Source organism: Hevea brasiliensis, chromosome 15 (genome assembly GCF_030052815.1).
Source record: "Hevea brasiliensis isolate MT/VB/25A 57/8 chromosome 15, ASM3005281v1, whole genome shotgun sequence".
NCBI lineage: Eukaryota > Viridiplantae > Streptophyta > Magnoliopsida > Malpighiales > Euphorbiaceae > Hevea > Hevea brasiliensis.
Genome location: NC_079507.1, coordinates 70,839,255 through 70,861,841, shown reverse-complemented (window position 1 = coordinate 70,861,841; position 22,587 = coordinate 70,839,255). Strand labels below are relative to the sequence as shown.

The following is a 22,587-nucleotide window of genomic DNA, read 5'->3' as shown; positions in this document are numbered from 1 at the left end:
ACAGCTAACATATTCCTAATTCAACCCAATTAAATATTCACATATTTAAACCTCCATCCTCAAGCTTCAACCAATTATATAAAATTTAATTATCTTAATTTCAATTAATCTTATATGCCCACATGCTAAAAATATAACTAAAATCCATCATATTTCTCAAAAATATTCTACGATCACCCAAAAATTCAACTAACACCATAGAATATCTCCAAATAATTTTACTTTCATCATATATTTTTCTTAGAATTTTTCTCCAATTTTTCCTGTTTAAGAAACACTGTATTTATGCTCCAGACATGAGAAATAATAAAAATTGTCTTACCCAAGTTTATCTGTGTCTCAAAATTCCAAAAATTTATGAGGAAGCTTCGAAGTTGAACCATCTTCATAGCTCATCGCCATCACGCACCACCACCGCACGGTGGTCGGCCACCACCGACATTTGCCGAATCTGATCATACCACCATGTTCCTCTCCTCTTCCTCAATCCATATGTGGTCTCGGATCGTCGATCCAACGGTCGGATCGTCGTAGATCTGACGAAAAAGCTTGAAAAATCCGAAACTTCTCTCCTCCATATCTCACTCATCCGACCTCCATTTGCTTCAAAATTGGTATCAAAAGAAAGCTCTCGGAACAAGCTTTCCAACGCCACCGGAATCGCCTCGAATCGGATGAAGATTTGTATGGAGATTTGTCACGACCCAACCTATGGGCCAGACCGACACTAGGACCTGGGCCAGCTTAAAGCCCCCGAGCCCGTAGTAAGCATAACTATTCCTCAAATCCATAACCAGGCCAACAATTTAGGCCCAATATGCATATAAAATAATTTAAATCAAACTGTTATATTTCATTTCGAGCCAACTTAGCCCAGAAATTTTTAGAAACTAAAATCAGGGGAGCCCAGCTAAACCCTATGACCTCATTTACAAACGGTTTAAATACCATACAAATCTTCATTTATTAATCTCAAAAATTTAAATTAACACAATTTCTAACAAGGTCCATACTATTACTAACACATGCGGAGTTCTAGATTTTTAAATTTAGAAAAGATAGTAAAACAATTAAATAATCGACGTTAAACCTGCGAGGAAGAAAACAGGTTGCTCTGTAAAATAACTCCTCCTGTGGCCTAGAAAAATATTGAACAGGAGTGAGCGTTCGACTCAGAGAGTAAAATATCAATTTTAACCATAATCTCTATAACTATCTAAAACTAATGCACCATGTAGAGTGAAATGTAACACCAGCAATAATTTCACATCATAACATCAAAAAGGTAATTTGGAGCACTCACACACCCGGTAATATCAATCATAATATATATATGGGAGCTGATCCCCTATACAGCTCTCTTAATTCCAACTGTGCCAGGGAAGAACTCAGCTCGGACTTCCACTTAATAACCAAATCGGGGTCCCAGCGAAGAACTCAAGCCGTGTCTACCCCGAAGGACCGGGTCCCAGCGAAGATCTCAAGCCGTGTCTACCCGTCCTATCCATAGTCCACACCACATCACACGCACGCCAACGCACGCACACTGCTCCAAATTACCACAACAACATACATGGCACTTTCACAGTTATGAATGCAACATAAATCGTGCCTAAAGTTTATCTACATAGATACATGCATATAAGCGATGCATGGGTATGCTTGAACATACAATAATAGTGAAATTACAATTAAAATTAATATTTTACTCACAGTACACCGATGACTATTGTGGCTGCTGGATACAGAAAAATAGCTGACCTCGATCACCTAATAATTAAATTTTAAATTATTAGTATTAAGTTAAGATAAAACTCTAAAGAGACAATAGACAGCCTAATTCATGCCGGAAATCCGGCAGAGTTTCCCTTATACCTGGGACCTACCCAACCTGCAAAAAGGCTCAAATAACACTTCTAAATTCTCAATTTCCACAACCACATCTCATCAATATCACATGGCCTCTCATGGGCCCTCCAAATCAGACAATACTCAAAATCTTAAAAATTACGTTTTAGTCCCTACAATTGACATTTTTTTTAAAAATCCACTCAAACAAGCTCTAAAAATTCTAAAATTTTACCCCGCGGTCCTTAATAATATTATAAGGCTATTGCAAAATGAATTATAATTTTCTAATCACCCATGAATATTTTATTCAATAATTTTACTCAATTTTATAAGTTTCCAACAACTAACATATTCTTAATTCAACCCAATTTAATATTCACATATTTAAACCTCCATCCTCAAGCTTCAACCAATCATATAAAATTTAAATATCTTAATTTCAAACAATCTTATATGTCCATATGCTAAAAATCTAATTAAAATCCATCCATATTTCTCAAAAATATTCTACAATCACTCAAAAATTCAACTAACACCATAGAATATCTCCAAATAATTTTACTTTCATCATATATTTTTCTTAGAATTTTTCTCCAATTTTTCCTGTTTAAGAAACACTGTATTTATGCTCCACAGACAGCGAAATAATGAAAATAGTCTTACCCGAAGTTTATCTGTGTCTCAAAAATTTCAAAAATTTACGAGGACGCCTCTGGAAGTTGAATCATCTCCATAGCCCACCGAAGCCACCGCCGGAACCACCGCGCACGGTGGCCGGCCGCCGGTCGCCGGTGACATTTGCCGGATCTGGTCATACCACCATGTTCCTCTCCTCTTCCTCAGTCCATAAGTGGTCTCGGATCGTCGATCCAACGGTCGGATCTTCGTAGATCTGACGAAAAAGCTTGAAAAACCCGAAACTTCTCTCCTCCATATCTCACTCATCCGACCTCCATTTGTTGCAAAATTCGTATCAAAAGAAAGGTCTCGGAACAAGCTTTCCAACGCCACTTGAATCACCTCGATCGGACGTCGGATGAAGCCGGAATCGCGCCGGAAAGCCGCTGCCCACTGTGCACGCGTTTTCTCTCTCTTCTCCCTCTCTTGCCGCCGTTTTTGGTGTCTGGCCGTTGCCGGAGGGTCACCGGCCAGGTGGAGAGCTGCTCGGGAGGTCGCCAGCCGGTCACCGGAAAAAGAAAGAAGAAGAAGAGAGGGAAGGAGAGGAGAGAAAAGAGAGAATGGGGGGGGGGGTGGGGGGGTTCCTCCTCCCGATTTTTTGAAGTTTTTTTTTTTTTTTTTTTAATAAAAACTTTGGCTGTGACAATGGAAATCCACTGTCACACGCCAAAGTCAAATCTGATTTTTTTTTTTCTGGTTGTTACAATCTTATATTTTTAATTAATATTTTTATTACATTGATATATTTTTTTATTATGAAATTTTCATTAAAAAGGTTTAAAATAAAATAAAATAATTAATAATAAATTTAATATATTGTTTTATTTTCATGTATTAAAATTAAAATATATACAACTCAACTAAACCTTTATCCCAAAAATTTGGGGTTAGCTATATGGATTCGCTTTCTCCACTCTAAACGATTTTCGGTTAAATCCTCAGAAATGTGTAATGCTTCTAAGTCATGTTGTACTACTCTCCTCCAAGTCAATTTAGGTCTATCAATTTTTTTCTTTCTATCATCTAACCTAATGTGCTCTACTTGTCTAACTGGAGCCTCCATATATCTACGCTTCACATGACCAAACTACCTCAATCTCCCTTCTCTCAACTTATCTTCAATTGGCACCACGCCTACCTTTTCTCTAATACTCTCATTACGGACTTTATCTAGTATAGTATGGCCACTCATCCACCTTAACATTCTCATCTCTGCAACTCTTATCTTAGACACATATGACTCTTTCAGTGCCCAACACTCACTACCATATAACATAGCCGGTCGTATGGCTGTACGATAAAATTTTCCTTTCAACTTATTGGGAATCTTATGATCACATAAAACTTCCGTGGCACGTTTCCACTTCAACCATCCGGCTTTAATCCTATGGCTAACATCTTCCTCACATCCCCCATCTACTTGAAGGACTGAGCCTAGATATTTAAAGTGATTACTTTGGGACAGTACCACTCCATTCAAACTAACTCCTTCCCTATCACCAGTTTGGCCTTCACTGAACTTGTAATGCATGTATTCTGTCTTCGTTCTACTTAACTTAAAACCCTTTGACTCTAGAGTACTTCTCCAAAGCTCTAGCTTTCTATTGACTCATTCTCATGTCTCATCTATCAGAACAATATCATCCGCAAACATCATGCACTAAAGAATACTCTCTTGTATATGTTTTGTCAATTCATCTAAAACTAATGTAAAAAGGTAGAGGCTTATGGCTGATCCTTGGTGTAATCCAATTGAGATCAGAAAATCTCTTGTGTCCCCTCCCACTGTGCACACAATAGTAGTTACTCCTTCATACATATCTTTTAACACTTGTATGTACCTAATAGATACCCTCTTTTATTCTAACACATTCCATAAGACATCTCTTGGAACACTATCATAAGCCTTCTTCAAATCAATAAAAACCATGTGTAGATCTTTCTTCACATCTCTATATTTCTCCATCAAGCTTTTAATGAGAAAGATCGCTTCCATAATTGAACGACCGGGCATGAAACCAAATTGATTGAGAGAGATAGAAGTATCATGACGTAGTCGATGCTCCACAACTCTCTCCCACAACTTCATAGTATGGCTCATGAGTTTAATTCCCCTATAGTTTGAGCAACTCTGTATGTCTTCCTTTTTTTAAAAATAGGTACTAAAATACTCCTCCTCCATTCATCAGGCATTTTCTTTGAGTTTAGAATCTTATTAAATAATTTAGTTAATCATGCCACTCCCATATCTTCCAAACACTTCCACACTTCAATTGGTATTTCATCGGGTCCATAAGCTTTACCCACTTTCATTCTCTTAAGTGCTTCCTTTACTTCTAAAGATCCAATCCTTCTAGTATAATTCATATTCTTTTCTATTGTTCTATAATCTATATTCACGCTATTACCATTTTGACTATTATTAAAGAGATCATTAAAATAATTTTTTCATCTTTCTTTAATGTCCTCATCTTTCACCAACACTTTTTCTTCTTTATCCTTAATGCACCTAACTTGATTGAGATCTTGACATTTCCTTTCTCTCCTCCTTGCTAATCTATAAATATCTTTCTCCCATTCTTTAGTTTCAAGTTTCTCATATAACTTTTCAAAGGCTTGTGCTCTTACTTGACTAACTGCCTTTTTTGTCTTTTTCTTTGCTATCTTGTACTGTCCATATGCCTCATTATTATCACATTTAGGTAATTTCTTATACCATTCCCTTTTTCTCTTCACTGCCTTTTGTACTTCCTCATTCCACCACCATCTCTCTTTTGAGCATGGTCCATGTCCTTTAGACTCTCCAAGTACTTTCTAGCTACTTCTCTAATCTTTGATGCCATCTGTATCCACATATCATTGGCCTCCATATCCAGCTTCCATACTTCAGACTCGAGAAGCTCATTTTTGAACTTTACTTGCTTTACTCTTTTGAACTCCCACTAATTTGTTCGAGCTACACTATTTCTTCTGACCTTACTTGAATTATTCCTAAACTTGATATCTAAGACCACCAACCGATGTTGACTTGTTAAAGCCTCTCCTGGAATGACCTTGCAATCCTTGAATAGAGCTCTATTTGTCTTCCTGGTTAAGAGAAAGTCAATTTGGCTTCTATGTTGCCTACTTTTGAAAGTCACTAAACGTGACTCTCTTTTTATAAAGTAGGTATTTGCTAGTATTAGGTCGTATGCCATAGCAAAATCCATGATGTTTTTTCCCTCCTCATTAAGACTGCCAAAACCAACACCTCCATGAACATTCTCATAACCTTGTCTATCACTTCCAACATGTCCATTCAAATCTCCACCAATGAAAACATTCTCTTCATTCGGTATGCTTTTTATTAAATCATCTATATCTTCCCAAAACCTTTATTTACTCTCACTGTCTAGTCCTATTTTGTGGGGCATAAGCACTAACTATATTTATTGTTTCTCCTTCTAGTACTAGCTTTACTAGTATAATTCTGTCTCTACTCTTTTCACAGCTATTACTGCGTCTTTCAATGTTCCGTCTATAATTATGCCCACTCCGTTCTTGTTTCTCTCCTTTCCGGTAAACCACAGTTTGTACCCTGAATTACCCACTTCCTTACTTTTCTCTCCTACCCATTTAGTCTCCTGAATGCAAGCAATATTCACCCTTATCCTTTCCAAGGTATCCACAAGCTCCATTAATTTTCCTGTAAGTAATCCAACATTCCAAATACCAATCCTGATCCTCCTCCTATCCTGCTCCTTCCTAATTGGTCTCTTTCTATGATATCTTCTATTGTTTTCTATGTCTATCTTGTATTCTGTTCCACTATCTGTTCTACTATCTGTCCTATGGACTAACTTCTTTACCCACACCCGTCCATAATGTGGGAACCCTTGCTCACTTAACACCACACTCGAGCGCCGGCATGGCGTGTCGCTTTCGGTGAACACCCTACACCCTTGCATATTTCTCACTACACCCAAGCTCCGATGTAGCGCGTCGTTAGTAGAGGACGCCCCAACGTTTATATCATTTGAATCCATATCATAAGGTGTGACGAAATTTTTACGCTGGTTGTCACCTACCGCAACCCTCCTCCTTTATCCGGGCTTGGTACCGGCTAAGCGCAAACTACTTAGGCGGAGTTAAAATTAAAATATATAAATTAAAAATATTTATATCTTAAAAATTTTATAAACCAACGGGCAAATTCACTAGTCATAGGTGAAAGGAGACGGATGGGTTATTGAGTAATCAACTCGCAAGGTGGCCATTTCTAGAATTTAAACCAAAGGGTTTCGCAAGGAGTTTTGCGGTCGCCTGAACGAACCCTCACCGAAGTGGGAAAGAGTGAGGAGTCGCCACCTTAGTTTTGGGGGAAACTAAAGAAAACCATTTATGAAAATAGATTGAAATGAAACCACTTCAAGACAGAGATTCTAGGTTCGGGGTCCGTAAACGGGTGGGGAAGGTGTTAGGCACCCCACCTCGTCCCTCAATAAGGGCAAGTAGATTTAACTTCGCGTTTTTCATAAATTAGTTAGGAGGGATTGGATGGAGATGTTAATCCTTTTGTCAAAAGGAAATTTTAATTTTTCACTAAATTCGGATCACCCAGATACATAAGTAAATGAGACAACCTTAGTGAGTTACTGTTGTATGTTAATTTTATTTGAAAGGAATATTTTATTAAAATTTAATTTAAGAATTGGATAAGAACTCTTCTCCGAACTCTTTAATATTTATTAAAATTTTGAGTTGAGACCGGATAAGAACTCTCTTCCGCTCTCTATTAAATATTTATTAAAATTTTGAGTTGAGACCGGATAAGAACTCTCCTCCGATCTCTATTTAATATTTATTAAAATTTTGAGTTGAGACCGGATAAGAACTCTCCTCCGATCTCTATTTAATATTTATTAAAATTTTGAGTTGAGACTGGATAAGAACTCTCTTCCGATCTCTATTAAATATTTATTAAAATTTTGAGTTGAGACCGGATAGGAATTCTTAAAATTCTGAGATGCCTGACAAAGTCAAAGACAGAAGGGGGAGTGAACACAACCAGATATAGTCAGAATGCTTCTACCTCTAAACCCAGAATTACTTTCTCACCCCCAGTAACCTCGCCGCCAGTAACGGTTATCCGAGCCCCATCTCAGCTCCCTGTTACCAACACCTACGCCATACCTTGGAACTACAATTTCCAAGTCTTCACTCAAGGAGCGTCGAGCAGTACATCAGCTCTTAATCTTGCCTCACCTCCAGCACCACCAAAACCATGTTTTACTCCTCATGAGCATTTTAGAATGACTTATGTCGGACCCACCACCAGTGCTACTCCTCAGGTTGATCCCCAACCCGTCGCTGCCACAAAACCCTCCTCCCTTGAGCAAGAGGTTGAGTTCATAACTCGAAGTGGGAGGTGTTACGGGAACGAAGAGAAAGAAAAGAGAAAAGGGAAAGTAAAGATGGGAGAGTCACTGAAGAACACCGAAGAGGAGGTTGAAAAGACAGAGGAAGTAGAACCTACTAGACATAAAGAAGAGGAGGAGCTGCTGCTCCAAATAATGAAACAAAGTGAGTATGATGTGGTGGAACAGTTGAGGAAGACGCCTGCACGGATTTCACTGCTGTCACTGATCTTGAGCTCAGAGGTACACCGTCAAGCCCTGTAGAAAATTCTGGATCAGGCCTTTGTGAGCCCCGACATCACAACGGGGCAGTTTGAAAAAATAGTGGGACAAATCCAGGCATCCAGTTTTGTCACTTTCTCAGAAGAAGAGATAGACCCTGCTGGCTTAACGCACACTAAAGCTCTGCATGTGACGGTAAAATGCAAAGGTTGTATAGTGGCCAAGGTCCTTATTGACAATGGATCAGCGCTCAATGTACTGCCTAATACCACCTTGGCCAGGCTGCCAGTTGACCAATCTGATATACGTCAGAGTGCTATGGTGGTGAGAGCCTTCGACGGTACAAGGAGAGAAGTGCTGGGAGACATTGACCTGCCAATCCAAGTCGGTGCATGTACTTTCAACGTCACGTTTCAGGTGATGAACATTGAGCCCGCATATACTATGCTATTGGGAAGACCTTGGATTCATTCAGCAAATGCTGTCCCTTCAACTTTGCACCAAAAGATCAAATATATTATAGACGGCAAAATCATCACAGTGAAAGGAGAGGAGGCCTTGCTGGTCACCAAGCCACAATCACTCCCTTATGTGGAAGCAGCTGAGGAATCGTTGGAAAGCTCCTTCCAGGCCCTTGAGTTACAAGAAACCAGAAATGGAGGGGCTATGGCTATGGTAGCCAAGATAATGACAAGGAGTGGGTACGAAGAAGGCAAAGGCCTAGGCGCCACATTACAGGGAATCGTTGAACCTATACCGGCTATCCAGAAGATAGGCCGTTGCGGATTGGGTTATGAGGAAGATGCTCTCATGGATGGGCGATTCTGGATGAGAAACAGACTTCGGGATCAGAGATTCGACCAAAAAATCGGGAGAATGAAAGTAGTCCCGAGAATCACGGATGTATTCACTAAACCAGTCATTGAAAATCCGGCAGATGTGGAAGAATCACCTGATCAACCATCCGTTGATGTCATTCACCTGGATTCCCTGTATGAGGCTCTGGTCTCTCCAATAGCTGAGGGACAAGAACTGGACAACTGGACGGCAGAGGACATCCCTGTACTCAATTTCGAGTAAAGTACCTTTGGTTATCTACACTTGATCATTTTGTCCATGGTGGCAAGTGTAACGTTGTAAATGGACCCTTTTCTTATGACATAAATTTTTAATGAATTAATAGCGCATTTATTTCCAAATCCTTTTTATGCTCTTCATTTGAATTCCTTCTTTATAATATATTCTATTTTCGTTCATCCAGGACCTTTCATCTAACACCTAATAATCCAATAGACTCAGAGATTCCTCTGGTTAATTTTGAAATCCCCATAACTGCCATTACTTCAAGTGATTCTGAGGTGGAGCTCACAGAGGAAAGCAATGAAAATGATAAACCTTCCCTCGTGCCTTGTGGAGATGAAACACGCACCATAAACTTAGGCACGGAAGAAGTAAAGAGGGAACTTAAGGTTGTGGAGAGTGAGGAATTGGGAGATATGATCGGTTTGCTCAGAGAATTCCTAGACGTATTTTCCTGGAGCTATGATGATATGGTTGGTTTGGATCCCCAGATAGTGGCGCACAAAATTCCCCTAATTCCAGGGACAATCCCGGTAAAGCAGAAGCTAAGAAGAATGAATCCTGACACACCGCTCAAGGTTAGGGATGAGGTCAAGAAACAGTACGACGTTGGGTTCATAGAAGTAGTCAAATATCCCCAATGGATAGCTAACGTTGTCCCGGTAATGAAGAAGAACGGGAAAGTTAGAGTGTGTGTTGATTACAGGGATCTTAATAAAGCAAGTTTAAAAGATGATTTCCCTCTCCCCCACATTGATGTGTTAGTAGACAATGCTACGGGATTGGGCAGGTGCTCATGCATTGATGGGGCATCTGGATACAATCAAATCCCAATGGATGAGGAAGACAAAGAGAAAACCGCTTTTATCACTCAATGGGGAATATTTTGCTATCGGGTCATGCCCTTCGGACTGAAGAATGCTGGTGCCACCTATCAGCGCGCCATGGTCACATTATTCCACGATATGATGCATAAAGAAGTGGAGGTGTACGTGGATGATATGATCATCAAATCCCGGGGAGAAGAAAGCCATGTGCAGGTGCTGAGGAAAGTATTTGAGAGACTCAGGAAATATCAGTTGAAATCAACCACCGCCAAATGCATATTCGGAGCTAGGTCAGGGAAATTGTTGGGATTCATAGTGAGCGAAAAGGGAATAGAGGTAGATCCAGACAAGGTTCGAGCTATTCAAGAGATGCCATCCCCAAGAACAGAAAGGGAGGTGCGTAGTTTCCTGGGAAAGTTGAACTACATCTCGAGGTTTATTTCCAATCTCACCGCTAAAGCCGAGCCTATTTTTAAACTGCTCCGAAAGAACAACACCACCCAATGGGATTCAGTTTGTCAAGAGGCTTTTGAGACAATCAAGCAGTATCTGTCAAACCCACCAGTGTTGGTTCCTCCCGTGGCGGGGAGGCCTCTGATCCTGTATATGGCAGTCCAACAGAACTCGATGGGATGTGTTTTGGGACAACATGACGACACTGGCCGAAAAGAGAGGGCTATCTATTACCTGAGTAAAAAGTTCAATGATTGTGAGTCAAGGTACTCTTTCTTAGAAAAGACTTGCTGCGCGTTAGCCTGGACAGCAAACCGCCTCAAGCACTACATGTTGAATCACAAGACATGGCTCATCTCCAGGATGGATCCTATCAAATATGTATTCGAAAGCCCATTCGTGCCAGGTAGAATAGCCAAATGGCAGGTTATACTCTCCCAATATGACATAGTCTATATGACCCGGAAGGCGGTGAAAGGTAGCGTGATCGCTGATCTCCTAGCAGAAAATCCTATCCAGGATTATGAAGCTCTGGATTTTGAGTTCCCTGATGAGCACATCAATGAAGTAGACTGCGCGGAAGGAGGGTCAGCCGATGTATGGGAAATGTATTTCGACGGAGCTGTCAATTTGTCCGGTAATGGAATTGGAGCTGTGTTGATATCCCCGGATGGAAAACATTTTCCGATAGCTGTCAAGTTGAGATTTGACTGCACCAACAACGTCATGAATCTGAAGCTTGTGTGATGGGTCTACAAGCTGCCATCGAAATGAAAATCAGGAAGTTAGAAGTATATGGAGACTCAGCCCTGATTATTTATCAAGTCAAAGGGGAATGGCAAACTAAGGATCCTAAACTAATCCCATATCATAAGTACTTACTGGAGCTGATTAAAAAATTCGAAGAAATCTCTTTCACTCACCTTAGTAGAGACAAGAATCAATTTGCTGATGCTTTAGCTAGTCTAGCTGTTATGGCTCAAATCAAAGAGGGTCAGATGATTCAGATGTTGAAGATTAAAGCAAGAAGTGAGCCAGCGTATTGCTTCATGATTGAGGAAGAACCAGACGGTAAACCTTGGTATCATGACATCCTGGTCTACATCAGAACCAGAGAATTCCCTCCAGGGGCCAGCAGAAACGAAAGAAGAATGATCCGAAGATTAGCATTGGGATACTTCCCCAGTGGAGAAACCCTATACAAGAGAAGCTCCAACGGCGAATTGTTGAGATGTGTGGATGCAAAAGAAGTGAAGAAGATCCTTTTTGAGACACATGAGGGAAATTGTGCAACCCATGCCAATGGGCACATGATGGCTAAGCAAATCATGCGACGGGGGTATTTTTGGACCACAATGAAAAAAGATTGCATCGAGTATTTCCGGAAGTGCCATAAGTGTCAGATCTATGCCGATCCGATAAATGTGCCACCTCACAAGTTGTTCAACCTCGTCTCACCATGGCCTTTCGCAATGTGGGGCATCGATGTGATTGGTCCCATCAATCCCAAGGCATCCAATGGGCACAGATTCATCCTTGTGGCCATCGACTATTTCTCCAAGTGGGTCGAGGCGACATCCTATGCGCACATCACACAGAATACATTTCTCAAATTTCTCAGAAGCAATATCATCTGCCGGCATGGTCTCCCCAATAAAATCGTCACTGACAATGCCACGAATCTCAATGGTCCAAAGATTCAAAAATTGTGTGATCAATACAAAATCCGACATCTCAATTCCTCCCCATACCGTCCCCAGAGGAATGGAGCGGTGGAAGCCGCAAATAAAAATCTAAAGAGGATAATCCGAAAAATGACAGTCACATATAGGGATTGGCATGATATGCTTCCTTACGCTCTTCACGCATACCGAACTTCTGTAAGAACCTCAACCGGGGCAACTCCGTACTCACTGGTTTACGGGATGGAAGCAGTATTACCTGTAGAAGTTGAAATTCCTTCCCTAAGGATCCTGAAGGAATCAGGGATTGATGAGTCAGAATGGATCCGATCGAGGTTGGATCAGTTAAACTTGCTGGATGAGAAAAGATTAACAGCGGCATGTCATGGCGATTATACGGAGGAGAATGGCTAAGGCATTTGACAAAAGCGTTCGCCACGCGAATTCCAACCCGGACCTAATTCAAGAAATGCTGCCGAATCAAAATGATCCCCGGGGCAAATGGTCACCAACCTACGAGGGACCCTATGTGGTTAAGAAGGCATTTTCTGGAGGAGCCTTGATCTTGACCCACATGGACGGTGAAGAGTTTCCAAGGCCTGTGAACGCTGACACCGTCAAGAGATACTATGCCTAAAAAAAAAATAAATAAAAATAAAAAATAAAAAAAAGAGAAAAAGTAGGAGTGAAAACCCGAAAGGGCGCTCCTAGCAAAATGTGGGAAAGAGGGTGAAAACCCGAGAGGGCGCCTTCTGCAAAATGAGTGAAGGATGAAAACCCGAAAGGGCATCCTGAAAAAGTGAGTTAAAAAAAAAAATCTAGGGGTGAAAACCCGCAAGGGCATCCCAAGAACCAAAAGGGAGAAATAAGGAAAGAAGCATGAGACCAAGAAGGGAAATAAACCATCGTGACATGAGGCTTCAGAGAATTTGAAATAATGGCAGTTAAGGGATTCCAAAGCCAGCCACAAGGAATATGTGAGATCTATCCTTATACCCTTCTTCTTTGAAACTTCTTCTTTGTTTTTATTAAAACCGTAATAAAATCACACTTCATTCCTCATGTTTCTATCTTTCCCTTATATTTATCTTTCTGCAATCTCGTTATTTAATGCGCTATTTAAATCAGTTAAAATTTTTGCCATAAGATTAGGATTTAACAATTGATAACCTCACATACTTTACTATGAGATTTACAGGGAATGACCAGGAAAAGGGTACACAAAAGGAAAATAGGGATGAAAACCCGAAAGGGCATCCTTAAAAAAAAGAAAAAGGAGTGAAAACCCGAAAAGGGCACTCCTAGCAAAATGTGTGAAAGAGGGTGAAAACCCGAGAGGGCGCCTTCTGCAAAATGAGTGAAGGATGAAAACCCGAAAGGGCATCCTGAAAAAGTGAGTTATTCAAAAAAAAAAAAAACTAGAGGTGAAAACCTGGAGGGGCGCTTCTAGTCATATAGACGAAGGGGAAGTGAAAACCCGCGAGGGTGCTTTTCGGGAGAAAGTCAAAAAAACAGAAATGGGGCATTTGAAGAAATGAGGCCATAGGTCAAGTCTTGCGACTCGTCCTCCATTCATCATCAGCCTTCGGGATTCTGTTAAGTACACTTCATTGGGAAAGAACTTCTTGTGTCCGGATTAGGCTTGCTTTGTAAGTGCAATTTAAGTTTCCTGTTATCAACCTCTGGTTCCTTGATCTAAGTTGATTTTAATTTCCTGCAATTTAAGTTTCCTGTTATCAACCTCTGGTTCCTTGATCTAAGTTGATTTTAATTTTCTGCAATTTAAGTTTCCTGTTATCAACCTCTGGTTCCTTGATCTAAGTTGATTTTAATTTCCTGCAATTTAAGTTTCCTGTTATCAACCTCTGGTTCCTTGATCTAAGTTGATTTTAATTTCCTGCAATTTAAGTTTCCTGTTATCAACCTCTGGTTCCTTGATCTAAGTTGATTTTAATTTCCTGCAATTTAAGTTTCCTGTTATCAACCTCTGGTTCCTTGATCTAAGTTGATTTTAATTTCCTGCAATTTAAGTTTCCTGTTGTAACACCCCTGATTTTTTTATATATTATTATTGGGCTTCGTGTAGATATCCTCAATTCGCGGAAATTCGACAGTTGTCCGGATCTGTGAATTTCCGGCCAGACAGACAAGCTACCGAAAAAGTCTCCGAATTGGATCGAGATTTTGGCTACCCCACCATTGTTAGGCATCCTGAGCACGTTCCCGAAGTCAGAATCGGCAAAGGTAAACCCGAACCTTGCTTTTTCGTAATTTTCTAGTGCTTAAATAGGATTAAAAATCCATAAAATATTCGTGGTAGCTTAGAAAATTACGATTCTTTTTGCAATAGCTTAGTAATATTTCTAAGAACCGCGGGGCAGAGTTTTATAATTTTTAGAGCTTATTTGGGCAGTTTTTGCAAAAATGATCAATTATAAGGACTAAATTGAAATTTTACATATTGTGATGAATGATTGATTTGATGGGCCCAGGAGGGGCTGTGTGATGTGATTGAGTTGTGGATATATGGATTGTGGATATAGAAGTGTGTTTTGAGCCCTTTTGCAGGTTGGGTAGGTCCTAGGTATAGGGGAGACTCTGCCAGATTTTCGGCACGACTTAGGACGTATTGGGTCTTTTCTTGATTTGTATTGAGTCATTTGTATTAAATAATTGTAATATAATTGTCAGGTGAACTGGGACAGCCTTCTTCCTCCGCCCAGCCGCCACAGTGATTGCCGTCAAGTCTGTGAGTAAAATATTAATTTTAATTATAATTTCGATATTATTATATGTCAGCATGCCCATGCATCACTTATATGCATATAATTATGTAGTTAAACTCTAGGCACGATTTATGTTGCATTGATAACTGTTAAAGTGCCATGAATGTTGTTGCGGTAATTTGGAGCAGTGTGCGTGCGTTGGCGTGCGTGTGATGTGGTGTGGACTATGGATAGGACGGGTAGTCACGGCTTGAGTTCTTCACTGGGACCCGATCCTTCGAGGGGTAGTCACGGCTTGAGTTCTTCGCTGGGACCCTCGATTTGGTTATTAAGTGGAAGTCCGAGCTGAGTTCTTCTTTGGCACGAGTTGGATTTAAGAGAGTCAGATAGGGATCACCCCATATATTATGATTGATGTTACAGGGTGCGTGAGTGCTCCAAATTTACCTTTTTGATGTTATGATGTGAAAATGTTGTTGATGTTGCATTTCACTCTACAGGGTGCATTAGTTTTAGATAGTTATAGATATTATGGTTAAAATTGATATTTTACTCTCTGAGTCGAACGCTCACTCCTGTTCAAAAAATTTTACAGGCCACAGGAGGATTTTTATTATGGGTTAACCTGCTTTTCTACTTCGCAGGTTGTTTATCAATATTTGTGTAATTTTATTTACTCCTAGAATTTCCGCATGTGTTAGAAGTATTTATTGATTATGGTCTGTAATATTATTATCATGTTGGACCTGTAAACGTATAATGATATGCATGTTTGATGGATTGGATGAGGGAGCTGAGCTCCCATTTATTATTATGAGGATATGAGTATGTGGAGGGTGAGCTGAGCTCCCCAATTGAGTATTTATTGTGTTTACAGGTCGGGTGAGTCGAAAACTCCCCGTTGGAAAGTCCATTTTATGGCCTGACTGTCCGCTTGTTTTCTTGATAATCCGGGCCCAAATGGGCCTTAGAGTTGGGTTAATGAACAGTTAGGCTTACTACGGGCCTCGGGGCTTTAGGGTGGCCTGTGTCCTAGTGCTGGTCCGCCCATAGGTTGGGTCGTGACAAATGTGGTATCGAGCTTAGGCTCCGATTCATAGGGAAAAATTATCTAAGTTTTGGGAAGAGTCTACTAGGAGTCACATGCGAGTATAGGATTCTGCTTGCCTTTTCCAAGAATTCTTTGTTTCTAGATTCTACGTTATACCCTGAAATATAAGATTACCTCAGTTAGTGTCTTGATTTTCGTGGAGTACACAGAAATGTGAAATAGAGTTAGTAGACATGTGAGGTCTATCATGAGGATACGTACTCCAAGAAATGTTATATTTTTGTCAGTATGGGTTTAAATGGTGTGCCCATTTCGTGTAAGGCACGAGTACATAAAAGTGAGTCTTAAAAGTACAGTTGCCCTAGATAAGGATGAGGATACCACTCACCGGTCATCGGTAGATGACCCAAATGTAATAAGTTTGTGATAATAGAAGATTCAGAGAGATAAGAAATTAGGAGACCTAGTCCGGGACGTATCGTAGTAACTATACAATGTTCTCGATGTCCGCTCTGTAAGTCGCAGACATGCATCGACATGAGATTATTGTGTAGAGCTGCGTGCATCCCCATGGTGCTCCATAATGAGGGTTTTTTAGATTGCTTCTGTTTTGTTACAGTTATGCCCAGAACAGAGTTCTATATTTGCAGAGGAGTTGGGAACTCCGGCTAAGAGTCTAGAGTTAGAATATTGAAAGGTCACAGTTGGGTGATAACTAGAGTCAGTGACTCAGTTACCCCAGCATGAGCTAGAGTTACATCAAGAGTTGCCATCAGACCAGAGGTTTCGGACTAGTTGCAAAGTAAAGGTGACACTTATAGAGTGAGAATAGTATACCTTGTGTGTATCAGTATGGAATAAAGTACAACTCTACTACCTAGAGAAGGTCGAAACTATGAATTGATGATTTATAGAGCTATGATATGATAAAAGAGTCATTAACTTGACATGGTTCTGGCAAGGTGGTAGATGTAGTACCTTTGTTGCAGCAAGTTAGGATATAGTCCTATCTTTCGTAATGGATCGAAGGTTATTACTGATAATGATGACTTATGGAATAGTGTCCCAGATGGGACTGTAGAGTGTGGTAGAGAGTAGTTGGCTCGGGTATCCTGGAGAGGATACAAGTTCCATTATAGGAATCATATATAATCAGATCACGATGGATGTAAATCCTTTGAATTGGATGACGGGTTTGGGTGCCCGAAATCTTAAGTTTTGGAATTGAGTAAACATGGAAAATAATAATAATAATAATAATAATAATAATAATAAAAATAAATAAAATTACTGCAGAATCAGTTCTCGAGGTAGTAAGGGTATTATGTAAGCTAAAGGATAAGAATAGAGATCATACAATAAAAGTATGACTGTAATTTGCTGAGTTCCTTTCTAATTTCAAATTATTCAAAACAATAGTATAATCTAATTATAATAGTGTTAAGAGTAATAAATTAGCGAAGATAAATCACAGAAGAATGGATAAAGAAAGTGCAGAATGAAAGTTTGGGCAATTGATTGCAGATGCAATATAATCTAATTGCTAGTGGAAGTACTAGCTAGAGTGGTCAAAGGACCAAATCTGAGTAGCACAGACATATGATAACGCGATAGAGACTCTGAAAGATATAGTTAGCAAGTACAACTATTATGTTAGGAAGAAGAATGGAACCAGGGATAGAATAGTCAAGTTCTATTTTGGGTAAGACAAAGGAAATAAATGAAAGGACAACCTAAAGAGCGCATAATAAAAGGAACAAAGTTAAGATATAGGATAGGCTAAGTGTTATTCTTGGCAAGGAGAATAACAAGGATGGAAAACCCAAAATGGGACCACATTAGTGAGAAAAGTGATGGAGGTATGGAATACAATAATAATGAGTAAATGTTAGAAGGTGTGCGATGGTATTGCGGAATACCTAAATAGGTAGAGAAAGAGAAGTTAGTAAGCAGTAAGTTGAATAAAAGTCAGTCTAAGGGATCAAATAGGTATGATGAGAGGAAAAGAATGATAGATAATGACACATAGGTTTTAGGTTAGACTTTTGAGATAGTGAGAAGGTAGTTAGATGTTCGTTATGAATGTCAGGCAACATTTTTAGTGTGATCAACAGAATCACTTTGTAGTGAAGCAATAACGACAGGACAATAGTAGGGGTAGAACGAAAAGTGACAAGTCTGGATGGTTATAAATCACTAGAAAGTTCAAGGATCAAATTAATGACCCTAGATAAGGGTGGAATTAGTGTTGGAAGAATTTATTAGTGAGAGAAATCTTTTAGGAATCAACAAAAGTTAAGGGCACAATAAAAACGATGATAGATATGAATCATAGGTCGAGTATAAGTAAAGTTAATAAATTATAAAATATTATGTCAAGAAGGAAAATGGTACGGTAAAGGGTTCATGCAGGTAGAGCATAATTGTGCTAGGAGATGATGAAATTTGGAGAGAAAGACCAAGAAACTTAGGTGAAACGTTATAATATGACAATCGGGTGTAGTTGAATATAAGAGGATATTTTCTTTCTTTTCAAGTTTAGCTTGTGCTTTTGGTTCTAGAAGGTTATATAAGGAACAGAAACTGAGTCAAGGAGACCTAGTTATTGAGAGTTTGGTAGGCACAAATTCATACATAATTTCCTGATATGAGAATGACAGTAAGTGCATACCTAGTATTAAGTATGAAAGGACGAACAGAGTAATGACAGGAGTTAAATTGAGTTAGCTACTAAGGCTTGCAACTGTTTTAAACTATGAGCTGGAGGAAATACTAATTGTGGATGAGTTTCAATAGATGAAATTATTGCTAATGGGTAATTTGAGGTTGAAGTTTGGAAAGTTGTGGGCAGTATATGTGATTATATTAAGGAAAATAAACACGTGAAGTATCTTATTTAGAATTAAGGCATGACACACATTTCCCACAGCCTTGTTAGTTCAGATGGAACTTATAGTTTCTGGAGCTCCTATCCATCCAGGATGAGCAATTTCCTACTAAGGCTGGTAGGGAATGATAATGTTCTGATAGTTAAGTTGGGAAAGGGGTTACAAAAACGAATTTTCTATGGTTAATTATAAGTGTTACAAAAGGTGAAGAATGTGCTGGTAGGAGAAAATCGTAAGGTTAGAATCCCCGAAGTAATGGAACTAGTAATCAAGATAAGACTAAGAAATAAAAAGAAAGTTAAAGTTGATGATGGGATAGACATCTTTGAAGGAAAAGGTGTAAGGATGAGATAGGACTAAAATTAAGGAATAAGTACAGCAGGTTGAAAAGATACCAACAATACCAAAAATAGGAAAAGGGAAGTGGATAAGATGCAAAGGACAGGAAGAGAGCTCGATAGAGTCAGTTATAATGATGAGGATAAGGAGTGTCTAACCATCGCTCGTGTTAACACTACCTATGAGCGGTGAAGGATACACCGTGTACTGTGACGCCTTCAGAGTTGGCCTAGGGTGTGTTTTGATGCGGAATGGAAAAGTAGTGGCTTATGCTTCAAGGCAGCTGAAGATGCATGAGCAGAACTATCCCACCCATGATTTGGAAATGGCGGCTGTAGTCTTTGTACTAAAAATCTGGAGACACTACCTGTATGGTGAAGTGTACGAGATATACACTGACCATAAGAGTTTGAAGTACATCTTCCAACAGAGGGATTTAAACTTGAGACAGAGGAGATGGATGGAGCTTCTGGAAGACTATGATTGCCCCATCCAGTACCACCCTGGGAAGGCCAATGTAGTAGCAGATGCTTTAAGCAGAAAATCTTCTGGCAGTTTGGCGCACATTTCAGCAGAGAAGAGACTGTTGATTTAGGAGGTACGTGAGTTGATGGATCAAGGTTTAATCCTAGATCTTTCAGATGAGGGGGTATTGTTGGCTCACTTTTCAGTGAGGCCAGACTTGAGGGACAGAGTTAAAGTTTCCCAGCACAGAGACCAACAATTGATGAAGATTATAGAAAGAGTACAGCAAGGTGAAGGTGGTGAGTTTGGATTTGCCAATGATGGCGCCCTAGTGCAAGGTTCTAGGATATGTGTGCCCGATGTGGACAACCTCAGGAATGAAATCATGCGAGAGGCACACTACACACTATATAGTGTCCACCCAGGTTCCACCAAGATGTACCATGATGTGAAAGATAGCTACTGGTGGAATGGTATGAAGAGAGACATAGCAGACTTTGTGTCCAAGTGCTTGACTTGTCAGAAGTTGAAGTTTGAACACCAGAGACCGTCAGGGAAGCTGCAAGAGCTCCCTATCCCAGAATGGAAGTGGGAAATGATCACTATGGATTTTGTGACTGGATTGCCTCGTACCACGCGAGGATATGATTCGATATGGGTAATTGTAGACCGCTTGACCAAATCAGCTCACTTCTTACCTGTAAAGACTACATACTCTGTGGCACAGTATGCCCGGCTCTACATTCGAGAAATAGTCAGATTGCATGGAGTTCCGGCTTCCATAATATCTGACAGAGGGCCCGATTCACTTCTCGCTTTGGAGAAAGTTGCAGGAGGCACTTGGCACACGCTGAACTTTAGTATGGCTTTCCACCCTCGCATGACAGACACAATTGAAAGGACAATCCAAACACTGGAAGACATGCTTCGCATGAGTGTTTTGGATTTTGGAGGTCAATGGGATGATCAGCTAGCTTTGGTGGAGTTTGCCTACAACAACAGTTATCACTCCAGCATAGGAATGGCACCCTATGAGGCACTATATGGAAGAAAGTGTAGGTCTCCTCTATGTTGGACAGAAATGGGGGAAGCGAAGGTGCATGATGTAAACCTAGTGCAGTACAATTCAGAGATAGTTCCTTTAATCAGGGAATGACTGAAAACATTTTCAAGAGGCGTAAGAGTTATGCACCCTGCACGGAGGGATGTGGAGTTTGCAGTGGGCGACTATGTATTCCTGAAGGTTTCTCCAATGAAGGGAGTCATGAGATTTGGAAAGAAGGGCAAGTTGGCACCTCGGTATATTGGACCTTTTGAGATTACTGATAGAGTTGGAGCAGTTGCCTACCGGTTGGAGCTACCACCCAACCTCTCTCACGTTCATCCCGTGTTTCACATCTCCATGCTCAGGAAATACATTCCCGATCCTTCTCATATGCTACAACCAGATGTAATAGAGCTAAAAGAGAACTTGACATTTGAGGAGCAACCTGTAGCCATAGTGGACTACCAAGTGAGATAGTTAAGATCAAAACAGATCCCTATGGTTAAGGTTTTGTGGAGGAGCCAGTCAGTGGAAGAGTGCACCTGGGAGTCAGAACGGGACATGCGTAGCAAGTACCCTTATCTGTTCAATGTGTAATCATGTACTTTATTCTGCCTTGTGTAAAATTCGAGGACGAATTTTCTGTAAGGGGGGAAGAATGTAACACCCCTGATTTTTTTATATATTATTATTGGGCTTCGTGTAGGTATCCTCAATTCGCGGAAATTCGACAGTTGTCCGGATCTGTGAATTTCCGGCCAGACAGACCAGCTACCGGAAAAGTCTCCGAATTGGATCGAGATTTTGGCTACCCCACCATTGTTAGGCATCCCGAGCACGTTCCCGAAGTCGGAATCGGCAAAGGTAAACCCGAACCTTGCTTTTTCATAATTTTCTAGTGCTTAAATAGGATTAAAAATCCATAAAATATTCGTGGTAGCTTAGAAAATTACGATTCTTTTTGCAATAGCTTAGTAATATTTCTAAGGACCGCGGGGCAGAGTTTTATAATTTTTAGAGCTTATTTGAGCAGTTTTTGCAAAAATGATCAATTATAAGGACTAAATTGAAATTTTACATATTGTGATGAATGATTGATTTGATGGGCTCAGGAGGGGCTGTGTGATGTGATTGAGTTGTGGATATATGGATTGTGGATATAGAAGTGTGTTTTGAGCCCTTTTGCAGGTTGGATTGGTCCTAGGTATAGGGGAGACTCTGCCGGATTTTCGGCACGACTTAGGACGTATTGGGTCTTTTCTTGATTTGTATTGAGTCATTTGTATTAAATAATTGTAATATAATTGTCGTGTGACCGACAGCCTTCTTCTTCCTCCGCCACCGCCACAAAGTGATTGCCGTCAAGTCTGTGAGTAAAATATTAATTTTAATTGTAATTTCGATATTATTATATGTCAGCATGCCCATGCATCACTTATATGCATATAGTTATGTAGTTAAACTTTAGGCACGATTTATGTTGCATTGATAACTATTAAAGTGCCATGAATGTTGTTGCGGTAATTTGGAGCAGTGTGCGTGCGTTGGCGTGCGTGTGATGTGGTGTGGACTATGGATAGGACGGGTAGTCACGGCTTGAGTTCTTCGCTGGGACCCGATCCTTCGAGGGGTAGTCACGGCTTGAGTTCTTCGCTGGGACCCTCGATTTGGTTATTAAGTGGAAGTCCGAGCTGAGTTCTTCACGGCACCAAAGTTGGATTTAAGAGAGTCAGATAGGGGATCAGCTCCCATATATTATGATTGATGTTACAGGGTGCGTGAGTGCTCCAAATTTACCTTTTTGATGTTATGATGTGAAAATGTTGTTGATGTTGCATTTCACTCTACAGGGTGCATTAGTTTTAGATAGTTATAGATATTATG

The 22,587-nt window shown here is 40.1% G+C and overlaps 1 long non-coding RNA gene across 1 annotated transcript; it reads right to left on the bottom strand.

Moving 5' to 3' along the window:
• Positions 1-929: 929 nt before the first annotated feature.
• LOC131173863 (uncharacterized) lies at positions 930-2,939 on the bottom strand. The gene is made up of 3 exons (XR_009144171.1): positions 2,515-2,939; positions 1,714-1,770; positions 930-1,138 (listed from the first exon to the last, which is right to left on the bottom strand). It is a non-coding gene; the product is annotated as an uncharacterized LOC131173863 (long non-coding RNA).
• Positions 2,940-22,587: the final 19,648 nt, after the last annotated feature.